This window comes from Carassius gibelio, chromosome B25, assembly GCF_023724105.1.
Source record: "Carassius gibelio isolate Cgi1373 ecotype wild population from Czech Republic chromosome B25, carGib1.2-hapl.c, whole genome shotgun sequence".
NCBI lineage: Eukaryota > Metazoa > Chordata > Actinopteri > Cypriniformes > Cyprinidae > Carassius > Carassius gibelio.
Genome location: NC_068420.1, coordinates 5,849,272 through 5,868,103, shown reverse-complemented (window position 1 = coordinate 5,868,103; position 18,832 = coordinate 5,849,272). Strand labels below are relative to the sequence as shown.

Genomic DNA, 18,832 nt, shown 5'->3' with positions numbered 1-18,832 from the left:
AGCACTTTGATGAGAATTTGTTCAAGCCTTGTGAAATGAAAAAATTTAGATTTTCAAATGCTACAGTATGCCATGAGATGGGTCTATTGGTTGGTCCAGTAATATGCTGTCCCATCGCAAATTCACGTGTCTTTTTTTATGCCCATTAAGGTATTTATTCAGTAAAAGTTTTTTTTTTTTTTACCGGAAAAAAAATGTATCCAACTTACTTGAGAACATACGTTTTTTTATGCGCATAAAAATAGGTGGGTTGAAACATGGCTACTGACTTTTTTTTTTACTTGTAAGCCCCAAAAGGAAAACCTGAGAAACATCATTACAAGTACTCATTAGTTGCTTTGGACTAGGGTCATGCTAAGCTCTTAGGACTGGTGACTCAGCCTGAATACTTTGGGGTCCCACAAGGCTGTGTCTTGTATCCGCTGTTGAATTGGTTTAGCATTGTCCTCAAACCCATGACCTCCCTCACCCCAGTCCATCCAGTCTCTCCACTCGAGCCTTGTGGTCCAGTCCAGCTGTGATCAGTGGCTAAGCCACCCAATTACCCAGTGAGAAGAACAATGAGCTCAAAATAACAGCGAGCTAGAGAAGGTATTCTCTGGCCTCTCTGACGTCAGCCTATCCATGGCAACTAGCCGGCTCAGATGAACCATCCCACAGACATCAAACATTCCTTTTATTAAGATCAAAGCTTCCATCCTCACAGAATAGAATTATATCTGTATGACCAATCAAGTGCTAGGAAACACGGATCTGTGGGTAACACAAACACGGGTCATTTCATCACATGGATAGACACAAAAACGTATAAGTGCAAATGGAAACAAGGGCAAGAAAAAATGAAAATAATAAAAACAGGATCTCTTTAATGTCTTAGCTATTTCTTGTAGACATTAACTTAAATAAATGGAGACATCTGAATAAGTTTCCTGAGAAAAAGACCCTGGTCTTATGTCTTATTGTGTGCCAAGTTTTCAATAAATGAGCTGCTCCATATCCATTATATAGCTCTATACTCTTACTCTATGTCTGTTATTGTAAAAATTTGTGTCTATTTTAATTTGAATTTTACATGTAAGAGAAACACCTGTGACAAAGTTGAAAGTTAAATGAGAAGTTTCCCAAGTTAAGAAAAAGAAACCTCTGCACAATAATACTCTTTCCTCTGGGTCTCTTTAAGATACAGAACAGCATTTCAACTCAAAGATCCGTCATGCCGACACTTCTGCCAGGAATGTTTATGTCTCTTGGAAAGATGTATGTATGTATGTAATTTTGTTTGTGGAGTGATGGATGACATAAAGTGTGTGTGTGTGTGAGTGAATGTGCGTGAGATCCCTCTGGGCATGGATGACAAATCAAATCTAATTCATTGTGTTTCTTGCCAGATATTCTCTTCGCCCTACCACTGTGCACCTGTGTACCACACACACAATGCTCAGAAATGAGTTTCAAGTTCGTCCGGGGGATGACAGACAGATATGACATGCATGCAAGTGACCAGGGACAGTTTGTAAAGCCCCGAAGAGATTTTTTTTACGCACAAGCAGTCACATATTTATATATTTTGTTTTTGCATTTCTTGAGTAAACATTATAAAGAACAGGGCTGGCAGGTGACCAGTCATATGAAATAAGGTATCTCTGACCGAGATGTCTGTGATTAATCTGATAAACTGATTTTCTGTACATTTCCGTGATGTTTGCACATATAATTGAGATATGCAGACGAATGATCCTTGGGACACAGACAGCACAAATAAGCAGAAAATAGCAGCAATATTCTCTCACATCTGATGTTTTCCCCCTCTTTAGGAGGAGCGTCAGCGCCTGGGTTTTAGGGTTGATCTAATCTACATGTTCCCGTAGGCCTGCGATAATACAAGGTTTTTTGGTGGTCCAAAACTCTGTGATGTAAATTCAAAAATTCCAAAACCTGTACAGTGACAAAAGTTACTGTAATACTGTAAATTATTTATTATATTTTTGATTATTAGTGCTGTCAGATGATTAATCACACACAAAAAAAACAAACAAACAAACAAATTGTTTACATAATATGTGTGTGTATACTGTATATATTTATTATGTCTATATAAAAACACACACATACAGCTTATATTTTGAAAATATTTAAATGTATATATTTATATTCATATAAATTATATAATATATAAATATATTTAATATATAAACATAACATATTTTTTCTTAAATATATAAATGCATATGTGAGTGTATTTATGTATAGGTAATATACACAGCACACACATGTAAACAAAAACTTTTATTGTGGATGCGATAAATCGCAATTAATCATTTGAAAGCACTATTTATTATATAATTTAATTATAAATGATTGTTATTTCCAAACATTTTAAAATGTTATATTATAGTAGCCTACTTTGTATTTTGAAATACACATACACATGCTTTAATTATTATTATTTGGCTCATTGTTAAAATATGTAAACTCACAAGGGGCAGAGGACGGGTGATATTCTGTACAGTTTTCTCTAGAGTCGAGGTGTAGAATCCATGTGGGCCTTTGAATCACTGATCTGAAACACAGAAGTTCATGAAACTTAGCTGAGGACTCCAGAGAGAACAGTCTGACACAAAACTACTCGAGACCAGCATCCCATCTCTGCATTCTCTGTGATAGCGGGCTTAAGGTGGCCACTGCAGGAAGAAAACTCATTTTATTTGATGATTGAGAAGCTAGTCCTGGATAAGCTCTTTTCGGTTGCTATAACTGCTTCCATGGAGATCGACTGCAGTTTGAAGCCTAGAAACAAACACAAAATGCATGATTATTCAGAAAGGGAAAACGATATTCCTCTCGAGGCTCTGAATGTGATAAATTCCTCTCCTCTTCCATATTTGATTGACGGCTAGAACGGGAATGTCTCGTAGACGCTGCGTATAGAGATCCCACTGGAGGCTTCTCCATAGAGAACCAAATAACATCTAAATAAAACCTCTATATGTGATAATAATATGCAGCGCTTCAAAGATTACCCTCAACAATTCAGCATGATCACAGCAGAGCATCTGCCAGAGACATAATTATTCTCATTTGAGCCAACAGCTTTCAAATATGTTTGAGCTTCTTGATTTAATGAAATGTCAGTTCATTCATATTCATAACATAAATGAACATCCTTTATATTATAAAAATTTTACATACATATTGATATAGAAATAGACAATTAAATAATAAAAATAATATAAATTATTTATATACTTCTATAAAAAAGCAATATTTTTCAACACTACATGTAATTACATGTAAATGAATATATATATATATATATATATATATATATGTATATATATATATATATATATGTATATATATATATAGTATATATATATAGTACATATAATAATAAAATAAAAAAGTATTTTTATAATATTTTAGAACCACATTTAATTTAATAATGATCGCAATAATAATAATAATAAGTAATCAATAATATATATATATATATATATATATATATATATATATACACACACACACACACACACACACACACACACAGTTATTAAACTTCAAATATATTTTAGAATTTAATATATTAAAATTAAAATAGACAATGAATTTTAATAATTATATTTTATAATTAAATGTCATGTAATATTATGAATACTAGCAATAATTTTTCTATATTTTTTCATAGAAATATGCAATATATTTTAAAACACTACATATATTTTATAATGATTTAATACATTTTAAAGTGGAACAAATGATAAATAGAAATATTAAGTTATTTTATAGTCATAGGCTAATTTAATGTTAAATATAAATTCATTTTATTATATGTATTATATTTCAATTACATTTTCACATACAATAATAATTATTATTATTATCAGAATTAGAATATCTCTGGGAATGTATTATATATCTGAAAATCTAGGGAACTTCCAGCAGAGTCCAGCATGTGCATGGAATTGTTGCCTGTAAAGAAAAAACTGATTTGCATTCTGGGAAAAAATGGCTTCATTCTCAGATTCTAATCATACTGTAAATAGTCTAATCATTTTGGAACTCTACAGATTTTTTGTTGTTGTTGCTGCTTCCACAGTATTTCAAACGATCCATTTCAGGAAACCATTGTGTGACATAGGATCCTACTCATATTCTTGAACAGTTTTGCCATTAACAGTCTGCAGGTTGCACCAAGATGGGACTCTGCTCTGGTCACATATCCAAAATCAGGATCTTACCTCATCGATCAAGACCAGGATTGATTTAGTCTGGATTCTTCTTAACTTCATTCGCCCTTCAGAGGCTTGCGGGACTCAATCCAGGCCACAAAAAGTGATCAAGTGAAATCAGCCCAGGGAATGGGTGATTTAAAGCTTCATATCCTAGAATTAGAAATATATTTCATTGCTTCTGACAAGAAATGACTCGAAAAGGCCTATTATGAATCATAAGAAAAACCCATCCAAAACTAAAGCCAGACTACCAGGTGTACTCAATTTATCGGCACCATACATAACAGAGCGGTTCTCCTCCGCGGTGTCCCAACTGACTGCCAATAAGATCTGCAATGCAACCCACTTTTTTATTCCAAACTTGGATGGGATTTTCTCGTTTTCTCTCTTAAAAATGCCCCAGCACAAATCCATTCCTCGTGTGATGCATTGCAAAATAAACCTACAAGCTAATCTCCAGCGTTTACCCAAAGAGAAATTGGAAAAGAATGATGCTTCAACATTACAGATGACATTCAGAAACATTCCCCGAGCTCCACGAGCTGACCTTTAACCGGTGTGCGCTTGTGTGCAAGTAATGAGCCGATCACCTTATCCAGTAACGACACCCTTCCCTCACCGTCCTGAGCCGTCTGCTATTGATGTGTTGTGCTCTGTGCGTTTTCTGCGTTAAATAAAAATCTATAATTGTTCAGGCAGAGAGCAGAATTGATCCCAGCAGTGGCTCTGTTTTCACCCTGATTATATTACAGCCAACGAGCGCAAACGTTTCCCTGGTGGACTCAAAATGTGTTTTCTGCATTTATAGCTGATTTATTCATCGTCATTCTGTCGGAGGTTCAAATGTACTCTAATTTGTTTCATACCGGTGCTTTGATTTCTGTTTCTGCAAGTTAAATCAGAGAGGTAGTTTTCCTTGTGGGAGAACCATCATCTGCGTAATGAATCGTCAGATAAATAAAGAGAGGACGAGAGAGAGACCAGTGGAGTACAGTGCTGGAAAAGCTGCATGATTGAAAGTACTTACGGTCAAGCTACTCTTTCAAACAAGCAGCTAGCTGCAAAAATCTAGTGAAAATACAGTAATACTGTGAAATGTTATTATATGATATTTAACATGTTATTTATTACATTTACATTTTAAAATATTATTTCAGGATTATTACTCCAGTCTTCAGTGTCACATGATCCTTCAGAAATCGTTCTAATTTGCTGATTTGATGCAATGTTGAAAACAGTTTTGAAATAAAAGTTTTTGATTAATATAAAGTTCAAGATGTATTATTAACAGAATTTATTTAAAATAAATGTTTCGATTTCAAATAAAATATAGAAAGGTTTTGATTTCTTTCAGTAACAACAACCACAACAACAGATGTCCTCAACCCTTTTAAATATATTTTATAAAATATAAAATCAATTAAATTAAAAAAAATAATTAAATAAAATAATAAAGGCAGAATACAATAACTCAAAATAAAAAAATATAGAAAATATTAATATTAATTATAGAAAAATTAAAAAGAGACAGTATTATAATTAAATAACAATCAAACAAATTATAGTTGAATCATTTATTCAAAGTGGTTAATTTGCAAGAATTGTAAGTAACAAAATGAAAATGAATCACTTACCAGTGTGATCTTGTAGACTTTGGTTACACACATCTGAAAAGTCCTTGAAACTGTAAGATACACCACAGAGAGAACATTATAAACAAGCATGATTTAAGATATCATTCAATTCATAACATGAATGATACCTCAAATCATGCAGCTTGAGGAGGGAAGGCATGTAACGTTATAAGTCCATAAATCCCATAGACAAACACTGAAAGAGGGAGCCATAGAAATCAGAGTATCACACATTCACACATGAATTAGTAAGCAACCACCTAGAAACCATCCAAAACAACCTAGCAATTTTCTAATAGCCACTCTGAACATTTTACCAACAGCAAGCATTTAATATATATAACAAAGTATGTAACAAAGTAAATCTTGAATCTTGCAACATATTGGAAATCTTTTTTTTTTGCATGGACAAGCACTCTATTTACCTTCAGTGAATGTAAAAATAATAGTTTATATAATAACTAAGAACATCTTTTACCCACAGTAAATGACTGTAATGGAAACGGTTTGACATGCTTTTATATTCTTGATGACTTTTAAACTCGTTCATGTCTCACTGAGTTGAGTTTAACCGTCCTCATCGGATGAAACGCAGCTGTCGAGATGATAACGGATTTTCAGCACAGGCCACAAACTGGCAAAACATTTCACACTATTAAAAGAGATAATCAGTCTGACGGCTTTGGCACGTTCCACACAAACTCCATCTGCAGGAGACCTGTGAGGTGAAGACCACAGCAGGCAGAGGTCAAAGGTCAAGACTCATGACTCATGTGTGCACAGTCCCAAGAAAAGAGCAAAGCACTCTGATAACACAATCGCTGCAGTCTCAGCTCACTGTACACTACTAAAAATAAAGCTTAAAGGTGCACATAGAGCTTTAGTGTCTAGTTCTTAAAAAAAAAAAAAAATCAGTTTTGATGGTTTAAAGAACCCAAAAATTTGATACACTAACCTATAGAAGTTATAACATAAATTTTGACAAAAAAATAAAAAATCTCCAAAAGAACTTACAAACCGACTCAAAAATGGTAACCTATCAAAATGCCCCTCGGATCCACTGAAGAACCTTTATGTGGGTTTTGGCCCATCTGTCCAGAACAGTCTGTCTGATTTAATAGCTTGAACCGTGTAAGTTGATCCTGCTTGAACGGTGTGTCCTGAAAAACAGCTTGATAACTGTTCAACTGAGCCAAAAACCTCAGAGAACCACACAACAGACTTATACAGCACGGATCCCTACAAAACTTCAACTTTTTTCTATGGGCTTTTAACAATCTGAAGCGTTTTGGTTATCTTTGACAGAATTTTTTTTTTTACTTAGCGTATTTTTCGGACTATAAGTCACACCTAAGTATAAAGGGCCGTTCACACCAAGCACGATAACTATAAAAATAACGATAAAGTTCTAAAAATCGTTCTCAGTATTAAAGAATAGCGGAGTCCACACCACAACTATAACGATAAAGGCACCGAGAAATGATATCATTGAAATCACTTTCAGAACGATTTCTTTTCCTGATGAATGATAAAAACATTGCCAACCAATCAGAATCAATCCTGCTGAAATGAGCGGAGAATTTAAAGCAGCAGACGCGCGTCCGCTTAGAATACACAAACAATATCGTTCGCTGGTGTGGACGCTAATATTGTTTTCTTTATAGTTATCTTTATAGTTATCGTTCTTGGTGTGAACGGGCCTTAAGTCGCATCAGTCCAAAAATACGTCACGATGAGGAAAAAAACATATATAAGTCGCACTGGACTATAAGTCTCATTTATTTAGCACCAAGAACCAAGAACCAAGAGAAAACATTACCGTCTACAGCACATAGTATTTCTGTGCATTTTTCGTAACAATAAACTTCTTTAACTAACTTTTTGCACAAAAAAAGAGACTTATCTTAAACCTGTACTCCTAAGCATTCAATATTACAACAGTTTAAGGTGGAAATTTCATTTTCAGGTCTGTGCTCAAAAAGTGGATAATAATTACAGCATAAATACAGTATATTATGGAAGCCTGTTCCCACAATGAAAACAGAAAAGAAGAAGGTAGTTGAGACTTTTTTTTATCTCATTTTTGTTCTCGGAATTGCATGACAAGCTTACAATTCCGAGTTCTAAATCCAAATCTGAGAAAGAAAGTCGCAGTTCTGAGAAATAAAGTCAGAAGTCATAATTTCAAAAGTAATATCTCACGATTCTGACGTTAGAACACAACTGTGAGTTATAAAGTAAGAATTGTGAAATATAAGCCTCAGAAATATTCATGTAGTGGCAGAAATGGGCTTTCATAGATTTGTACCTTTAAATCCCCCAAAAACACAAAATTTGAAATACAAATATTATCCAACTAAAATAACATTTTCTGTATTATATTTTTATATTATATCAATAAATGAAATAAAACATTGTTTAATGGCATCAGGGGAACTCAATAAGGTTCTCCATTGGCTAAATGCTTTTTGGAACCACAAATAAACTTTACTTTAATACACTAAAGTTTAGTTTCCAAACTAACAGCCATTTAATTCACCTTCTCTTGCTGTTGTGCTTCTATATTGTCAATTTTTCCCATTGACTTTCAGCACGTACCGAACATTTCCGTCATTACAGCATCCTGAAACTTCAGCGTCTCAGAAGTTTCAAAAGAAACGCTCACGATGACCTAAATTTCTTCATTTCCCGTGGCAGGCGTAAGCTGTCCTCAAGTGACTGCTTTCTGCTCAGAGAGCTGGTTTCGTGGTTCTTCTCTCACCCAAGAATAAATGTTTAAGCAAGTGCAGAGAACTTAGCTTTGTAAACATCGTCTTTCCTAGCGGTTCTGACGCTACACTTGTGATTTACAGCCCAGGTCGGCTCTTCCAGCAGGTCACAGCTGAATTAATCTGCTGCGTTTGGAGCGGGAGATTGTTTACCAGAAGTGACAGTTCTTCCTCGAATGCTGGCCCTTGTGTCCTTTCATCGTGTGTGTTTATTGACAGTACCATATGCTCTTGCATTTGCCGATTTAATATTGTTTTGCAGGCAGATGTGTGTGTATGTGTGTGAGAGAGAGAGTGTGTGAACCTTACAGCAATTCAGAGGTGCTGAAAGTGTTTAGTGTGATGCGGCAGAGGGGATTTAAATGAATCATATCTATATTAGTGGCAAGAAAAAGCCCCGTCACACACACACTTTAAATGACACTCAGGGCATGAGAGTAATTCAGTCATTAATATTAGTCCGATCCCTTGACAGTCAAACCAAATACAGTAAATGTTTGTGTGTGTGTTTGAATAAGAGACATACCCTTGTGTGATCTCGAATACACAGAGGACACACATAGTGTCAAAGAAAATTAGATTAAAGCCTAATGAAAAGAGAGGAGGGAAACACACACACACACACACACACACACACAAGGTGGTTTGTTTGTCCGAGCATCCAATTGAATCTCATTGCTTTTAAATTAACCTCTAATATAATACAAATGCATAAAATATTTAACATCAATTCCTTCAAATAACAGAATATAAAATATATGTTATAATAATATAATAAAAAAATTAGTGTCCCATTTATAAACAACTTTAATAAAGACCTAACAGTTCCATGAGATAAAATATCAATAAGGATGGGTCCAACTCTAAAAATATATTTATAAAATTATTTTAAAACATATAAAACAAGATAAATTATATTTATATATAAATTTTATTATAATTGTAAAATATTTAATAAATAAAATATAATTATAATATATATAATCAAACATTATATTTAACTGAAAAATGATATTATTATAATTAATCAATTTTTGCTGTGTGATATAATTGTTTTATAAAAATATACCCTCATTCTAATTCCTGCTACAAATTATTTTAATAATCTTAAGCAATTATTATTTTATTTTTTTAAGCATGAATCACTGTATTCCTACAGCTGTTATACAACATTTTAGGACCAATATGATTTTTCATTCTTATTGCAGTTGCAAAATGTATTTCTTTAAAGCATAAATCACTGTGTTACTGTAAAATAACTGTAATAAAAATATTTAACCAATATGTGTAACAACATTTGAATAACAATTAATGCCTACTCATTCTCATTGCTATAAAGCAAACAAATAAATTTAAAGTGACGTTTTTAAAGCATAACTCACTGTATTACAGTAAATGAACAGTAATAAAAATACTGTATTACAGTAATAAGAATCTAATGAAAATCACTATTGAGAATAAACATCTGAATGCTCTAATATACTAAGAAGTGTTAAAAAAATTAAAACATAATGATCCTAAAACTGACTTTGAACATGATTTTTTTTCTCTCACATTTTTTTAAGCAAAATGTGACCTGGAGAGTCACTCATTTCTGAACAGCAGATCTATTGTTTATGTTATCAAACATATCAAACATTCATCTGACAAATGTTTTGCTAGAAAAGCAGTCTTTAAAATATATTATACAACCTGTATCTAATGCAATGTTATTCAGACATTTCAAGTGTTACTTGACTGTCCAAATCCTTTCCACAAGCACAAACACACAAACCTACACACAGATGCACAAAACCAAGAAACAGACACACACTTCTCCTCGCACAACCCCTCTCTCTCTCTCTCTCTCTCTCTCTCTCTCTCTCATTCAGTTGGTCTCTTCCCCTCCCTCCTTTCTCACATTGTACTCTCTCTCTCTTTCTCTCTCTCTCCATTTGGAGCTCCTAGATTCACTGCTGAGGTCTTCAGCTTAAGCTCTTCTGTGATTTTTGACGGACACATCCAGGACCTCGGCTGTATCAGGATGAACTCTATATTAACGGCCACCCAGAGCGCTGAAAAAGAGTTTGAGGAGCAACACAAGACAAACTGACACAGATTGAGAGAGAGAGAGAGAGAGAGAAGAAGGGATTTCTTTCCGAGAGGGATTCCCCCACCCAGGGAAACGGAGGTGAGTGCAGACTGCTGTTTTTGATAAAGAAGAAAGAAACTAGTGTTTCCCTCATGTGGGAGACGGGTGGCTCTCTTTAACACTGCTGAGACTGAAGAGAGATTTCATCTGTGTTTGATGCGACGTGGATCATTTTGATAAAGTGAGAGGAGAGAGGTCGTGTGTTCGGTCTCACCTCTCTGACGGTCCGTCTATCGCTCGCTTCACTTCTGATGATGACTTTCTGATCTGATGAGAGAACAGAAACATATAAGTGCGTTTATGCAGAAAACAAGAGATGCTAGGCAGTGGTTTCTTTTCCTAAAGAAGTATGACAGTATCACCATGACTTTTTGACATTTTACTCTGGTAATACCATGTTTTTGCATATAATACAATGAAAACTGCCCCTTATAAAAGTGCGGTTGTAGTACTTCATGCATTATGGTATTTACATGGTAATTAGGTGTTTTCAGATATGATACCACAGTAATAGCATTGTTTCCAGAATATGTTTTTTTGGGTCACGAAACCATTTATAAAAGTTCTTTAGTAATATCATTGTACAGTGAGAATGACAGATATCATGGTAATGAAACATATTGTGGTACAAAAATTCATATACCCTGGTACTTTGGACATGGTATTACGTTTTAACAATAACGTGATCTTTTAAGGAACACTTACAGTAAATTCCATGGTATGTAAATATGATAATTATTTAGGATAAATCAACAACAACAATAATAACAATAAAACATAGATATGTCACTATATATTAATAAAATAAATGTTAAAATAATAATAATGCAATGTATAAAATAAAATATATACATATAAATTAATAATTTATTACATTTATATTATATTATATATTCTTTTATAAAATTTATATTATATTATATATTTTTTTATTATTATCATCAAATGTTTTTGTATTATTATCATCAAATGTACCATGGTAGCACCTCAGTAAAGAGTAAGCTTAAAAGTGTTTCAGAATTACGTTTGACTGGCAAAAGAGTGAAGCTGGTAACTTAGAAACAGGCATGTCTGAGCGCACACACACACACACAGGGATGGGGGCGGTGGGTGTCTTCCATGGAAATAAAAGAAGAATATCTATGTGTTCCACCGCTTCGGTGTGTGAAAAGCGGTAATGATGGTCTTTACTGAGAAGTATGTGTGTGTGTGTGTTTGTGTTTGCTTGCATGTGCATGAAAAAACAACAAAAGAACACAGTGTATTAGCAGAATAAATCGTGTTGCTGAGCGGAACGATGCAATCAGTCCATGAGAGCTTGTGTTCATTACTGCTCAAAGCCGGAGGTTTGCGCGTTCCTGAAGAACCTCATTCAAATGGTTTGATGAATTATTAATCACGTATTAGAGCGTTTACATCAATAAAAGATGAAAACAGGCCGAAAGCAAACATCATAGCGCTCCGATCACACCGCCCGCCCAATAAATGATCCATAAACCTGCCAAGATTTAATGCACGTCCTCTGTGTGTGTGTGTGTGTGTGTGTGTGTGTGTGTGTGTGTGTGTGTGTGTGTGCGTGTGTGCGTGCGACCGAATGCTAATCTGGAATAGAAGTTGTTTTCTCTGACAAATTCTGATGTAATTAGTGCTGAAGTTTTCATCAACTTCCCAGCATGAGTCTTGTGTGCTGATGGACGCCGATTTATTACCTTTTAATTAAGCACAAAACAACTCAGTGGGTGTCCCCAAACACACACACACACACACAGGGGGACACACCAATAGATTCAGATCACACAAGCCTCATAAATACACAGGTAACAGGTGTAATGACATTCTGATCAATGTGACAGTTCAGATTCTCATCTGCATAAAAAAACACAAAAAAGCCTTTAATGTTTTAGCATAAACTATTAAGCATTATGTATCACAAAAGACAACGATATCCTCAAATTGTGCATTCAGAAGAGCGATATTTTAATTCTATTTAAATAGAATAAGAATTAGCACTAGAAACAACAATAAACATTTAAATGGAAGCAAGATATTTTATTTATATAAACATTGAAATAACGGAATAGATCAATTAAAATTTTGAAAAAATTAAAATAAATAAATAAAAATTTATTAGCCCTCTTGTCATTCCAAGACATTATTTTTTCATCAATTAATTTAATTAAATTTTTTGAAACACAAAATATAGTCCGTAACTAAGACTATTTTCACAGCAACACAGGGAAATGTCAGTTTAAAAAAATTAATAAAACATTTAAAGAGAGATAATGGATAGATAAACTAGATAGAGAAAGATGGAGTGAATATCACTAGTAGGTGCATTAGAGAAACAGATATTTCTTACTTCAGCTACTGTAAGCTCAGCTGCTGTCCATTTAGCAGATGATTTTATCATCTGAAGAGATGTACAGGACACTAAGTGCGGGACTGTCCCTCTGGAGATGTGCCGGGGTTAAGAGCTCAGAGAGGAGAGACACTTTCGATTAACTCATCTCTACCTGAGGCCAAACAATATTCAAGTTTCTTTAATAAAAAAACCCCTTCTTTTATAAAAAAAAAACCCTCTTCATACCAAGAAGCATTTTTCGCTGTAAAGGACTCTTGAGTCATATATGGTTTAGTAAATAAACAAATCAATAAATTAAATAAAAATTATTATAAAATACAATTTAAAACAGAAATTTAAATATTAAATAAATTATTATAAATATCCTTATTTATTAAATATTGTGTTATTTTTTTGTTGTAAACAAAAGGTTATTGTTTTAGTAGTTTACAACTAAAGCATGCTACAAAAAATATCAGTTTTGTAACACTTTTCTACTAATCTCTATGAGTAAAACAATACAAAATATGAAAAATAAAATATTTTTTATGCATAGTGGTCGTCCGATATATTGCCAATGCTGATATATCAGCCGATATTTGGCATTTTGGCATTGTTTTAGTAGTTTACAACTAAAGCATGCTACAAAAAAATCAGTTTTGTAACACTTTTCTACAAAGCTTTATAAGTAAAACATGCAAAAATATGAAAAATAAAATATTATTTAAAGTGGTCGACCGATATATCGGCAAGTCTGATATATCGGCTGATATTTTGCATTTTTCAAATATCATCATTGGCCAAAAAGTTTTTCTGCTTAGCCGTTGTGTTCGAGACAAGTGTTTTATTTTGATTTTATTGGTGCTGAGTAAGGCAGCACCTGAGCATCTGGTCTAATACAGATAGAAGTCTGTCTAATATTCAGATAGAGCGGTTAAACAAAGGAATTAATGTATACAGAAAGTATTATGGTTGCTCATATATTATTAGTAATAGAAAGGCAAAAATTATAATACTTTCTCATTTGCCGTCAGCATTTAGCAAATACGCATTTATATTATTGAAACAAATCTTTGAATGACTAATGAACATTTCATTTCACAAACCGTGCAAACTTAGTCGAATCCAGCTGTGAGATCTTGAGAAGTGTGCATTTTTATCCAGCATGAGCGTTCAAATCTTATTGGGATATGGATGTTTTTTAAATTTCAGTACCGAATAGTATCGCGGTGGGTACTTTTGACAACACTATTATATTTGATATTACATTATGTATTTTAAATGTATATTTGTATTCTTGTTGTTATCAAACATATAAACATAACAAAAAAACATAAAAAAATGACACTTTAAACATGCTACAGAAATTATAAAAGTATGTACAATTAGTAGTAGTAGTAGTATTAACAATCAGAAACATTATTAAACATGCTACAAAAATAAACATATTTTATTTGTTTTCTATAAAAAAATGTAGTGAAACAACAATACTGTAAATAAAAACAACATTCTTATTGGCAAAATATAATAAAGAAACGGTGAAAAAATTCATAAGAGAATCGATTCACATGAATCGATGACATCATCAAGGACCTAACAGAATGTTCTGTTTCATTTAGAACCCAAAGCTTTGGCTCTAATAGCCAAAGACAATAAATAACAAACACATACATTCAGAAGCCCAGCATTCAATCTCTCATGCCCATTACCGTCAATAGACCAAGTCTGGGGGTGGACACCAGTCAACGCTTCAGCCAATCAAAACAGCCAACATCATTCAAAGCCACTGAACTATTACATTTCCATAGCCTACACAGACCCTCTGGAGTCAAATGATTTTCCCAGAGAGAGAAAAATTCCTTTTGCTATAGTTGATTAGCTGAAATGAGAAGATTTTAGTTGGAGTGTCTTCAGCATTTCAGCATGATCTTCCAGACTGACATTTCTCTTGACCTACAGCGCCAACACCTATTAAACCTTATGAATCATTAATGATGCAGAAAAAGCCCTGAAGTACTTGATACTGAATATGCATTAGAAAGCCATTAGAAGCCATTCATATCATCATGATTTCACCTGTCATGTATTTCTTCTCTACAGGCCTCTTAAACTATCAGCATCCATTATGTAGATGTCCACAGAGAAGGTTTTCAGATCAGATATCCTGGCTCTTGCTGTATATCACATTATCTTGATTACCGGCAACAGAAACATGTTTTCAGCTGCACAATCGAGCCAGGAAATGGATTTGCATCAACATTTCAGCACCGTCATCTCACAAATACGATTTCCTGTTACTTTTCTAAAAGCGAGAAGCTTTGTTTTAATGGTTGTTTGTCTCTGACGGTGGTTTCTAGAAATAAAGGTCTGAATTACTTCCCTGAAGCGCATACACTTGACCACTTATCGGTCGGCTTTCTGCTAAAAGTATTGTTGATGCATTATGGGAAATGTTTCGCTAATAGTCATCCTTCCATTTGCAAGACCCTTAATTATGACGTTGCGGCTAATTGTTTCCTCTCTGATGGGCGGTGACGGACAACACAAAGACCTCAGAGCGGTTTATCATCAGAACGACGGCCAGAAACATATTATTATCCTCCAGCAGACCTGAGTTCAGCAGCGAGATCACAGATTTAGTCAAGACCCGCGCCACTGCAGGAATATTCTGGGTCTGGAGATTTTGAAAGGGTCAGAAAACTTGTGTTTTTAAAACACTTGCATGGATTCTTTGATTAAAAAAGCAGGCTTTTACTGGAGAATGATCAATATAATATCACAGAGACTGGGAAAGATCTTTTGACCACCTAACACGTAGGCTAAACCACCATATAACGCCAGAATACTTTAGAAACACATTGTAACCATCTAGAAACTCTAGAAACCACAGAGTAACATGGTAATCACTAGAACATCTGAACCACCATACAAGCCCTGAATACTCTAAAAAAAAACACCAGAGGACCACAGAAACCACCTAGCAACACATTGTAACCATCTAGAAACCAAATAGTAACACTTTGGCAACAATTGGAACACCCTAGAAACCACATGATAACACATTTAAACCATCTAGCAACTGTAAAAAACCACATGGTAACTCCTTGGCATCCAGTAGTAACACCTTAACTATGGAAGCATATGGGTAGCATTATTCAATTTGGGATGTAATATGCAAAATGACAATGCAATATGTAAAATGGCAATGCATTTCTGTATTTACATTTACATTTTCCAATACATTTGTGCAACGTTTGGTGCAAAATGAAAATGAAAATTAAATTACATAATTTTCATTTGCCATTTACTACACCAGTTTTAAAATGTAAAATGAATATTAATTTTAACGCTTTATAAGTTGAAAAATTAAAATGTAAATGTATTACAGAAATGATTAGATATGTCTAACATGTTAAAGCAAAAACTGTGGCAAAATGATCATTTAAATGCTATTTTTCTTAATTGCATTAACACTCACAGTCAAGACACTTACGATTGCATTTTCATTCGGTGTACCGCAATGAATGTAGCAAAATTCAATGTGCACATTGAAAATGCATTCCGAGCCGATCACCTGTCCCCGCCCTCGCGCCACGTCAATCATTGTGTGAACAAGGCGGGGCTTACAGAAGGTCAGAGACTCAAGTCTCAAGAAGAGGATTCAATCAAGTGAGACAACATGGACAAGACAGTTGGTCTGTGTATGTTTTGATCATTTCGGTTTATGGCTTCAATATTTCATTCGCACTTGTGGGCGGAGCTGAAACGCTGCTTTCATCTGATTGGTCGAATCGGATCGGTTTTCATCTGACAGCCTTCAGCTCGGTCTTCTCATTCTTTCAGACAGAATAAGAGTCAGTGCGAGTGAAGCACTGAAATGTCTGAAACTACGCTCACTGTTAATTAGCATAATATTTGAATCAGATGTAGCTGGGCAAATTCGTGCTGCTGAGACCTGCAAATTATTTCTAGGTTGTAGTATTGTATGAATATTGTCCCACTGATAAATACAGTGCAAATAGTTATGTCCCTTTGGATAACAGTGAAGTGGAAATTAAAATCAATAATAGACTGAACAGTTCCATGTCTGTAACATTTACCACTCTCATTTTTTAAGGCACTAGGTATGTGTGTGTGTGTGACATTAATAAATAATTGTAAAAATGAATATAGTTACATTTCTAAATAAAAATAGTAAAATTAGCTCCATGCTGCTCAGTGCTCCTGTAGCCTTCCCCAGAGCGCCCTCTCGCGGCTGTAGACGGTAATGTTTTCTCTTGGTCTTGAATAAATGTGACATATAGTCCAGTGCGACTTATATATGTTTTTTTCCTCGTCATGACGTATTTTTGGACTGATGCAACTTATACCGAAAAATACAGTTAACATTATTATTATTATTTATAATGAGAGTAATTGACACAGACTAGAACTTTAATGTTTCACCTAATTCAGCTCATATCTTTAGACTCGTCCGACTCGTGATGCTTGTATAACTGGCCAGACTTTCCTTCCCAAAAAATCCTATTTAATTTTATTTAATAAATTTAACTATATTTATTTCCACTTTACTGTTATCCAAAGAGACAGAACTATTTGCACTGTTTTTTATCAGTGGGACAATATTCATACAATACTACAACCTAGAAATAATTTGCAGGTCTCAGCAGCACGAATTATGTGCCCAACTACATCTGATTCAAATATTATGCTAATTAACAGTGAGTGTAGTTTAAGACATTTCAGCTGAAGGCTGTCAGATGAAAACCGATCCGATTCGACCAATCAGATGAAAGCAGCGTTTCAGCTCCGCCCACAAGTCCGAATGAAATATTGAAGCCATAAACCGAAATGATCAAAACATACACGGACCAACTGTCTTGTCCATGTTGTCTCACTTGATTGAATCCTCTTCTTGAGATTTGAGTCTCTGACCTTCTGTAAGCCCCGCCTTGTTCACACAATGATTGACGTGGCGCGAGGGCGGGGACACGTGATCGGCTCGGAATGCATTTTCAATGTGCACATTGAGTTTTGCTACATTCATTGCGGGACAACGAATGAAAATGCAAACGTAAGTGTCTTGACTGTGAGACGTGTGAGTGTTAATGCAATTAAGAAAAATAGCATTTAAATGATCATTTTGCCACAGTTTTTGCTTTAACATGTTAGACATATCTAATCATTTCTGTAATAAATTTTCATTTTAATTTTGCAACTTATAAAGCGTTAAAATTAATATTCATTTTACATATTAAAACTGGTGTAGTAAATGGCAAATGAAAATTATGTAATTTAATTTTCATTTTCATTTTGCACCAAACATTGCACAGATGTATTGAAAAATGTAAATGTAAATACAGAAATGCATTGCCATTTTACATATTGCATTGTCATTTTGCATATTACATCCCAAATTGAATAATGCTACCCATATGCTTCCATACTTAACCACCATCCAACCCCTAAATATTAGTAACGCATTGTAACCACCTAGAAACTCTAGAATCCACATAGTAACACCTTAGCAACCACCAGAACAATACAAACATCATACAAACTCAGAGTACCTTAAAATGCTAAAAACAGCCCAACATACAACCAGAACACGCTATAAACCACAGCGTAACTCCTAGACAACACCAAAACACCCTTTAGACCACCCAAATTAGAAACCTAGTAGAAACCTAAACCTAGTAACTCCTTGGCAACTTGGCACTCACCAG

General features: G+C 34.2%; 1 protein-coding gene across 2 annotated transcripts in view; it reads left to right on the top strand.

Annotated features, from left to right (window-relative positions):
* Positions 1-10,486: 10,486 nt before the first annotated feature.
* The window catches only part of shisal1b (shisa like 1b), a 41,748-nt gene continuing 33,402 nt past the window's right edge, over positions 10,487-18,832 (top strand). Inside the window, exon 1 of one of the 2 annotated variants that reach the window (XM_052598155.1) lies at positions 10,487-10,804. The gene's annotated coding sequence lies outside the window, so the exon portion shown is untranslated. The remainder of the gene's footprint in view (positions 10,805-18,832) is intronic. The other variant, XM_052598156.1, reaches the window with a different exon arrangement.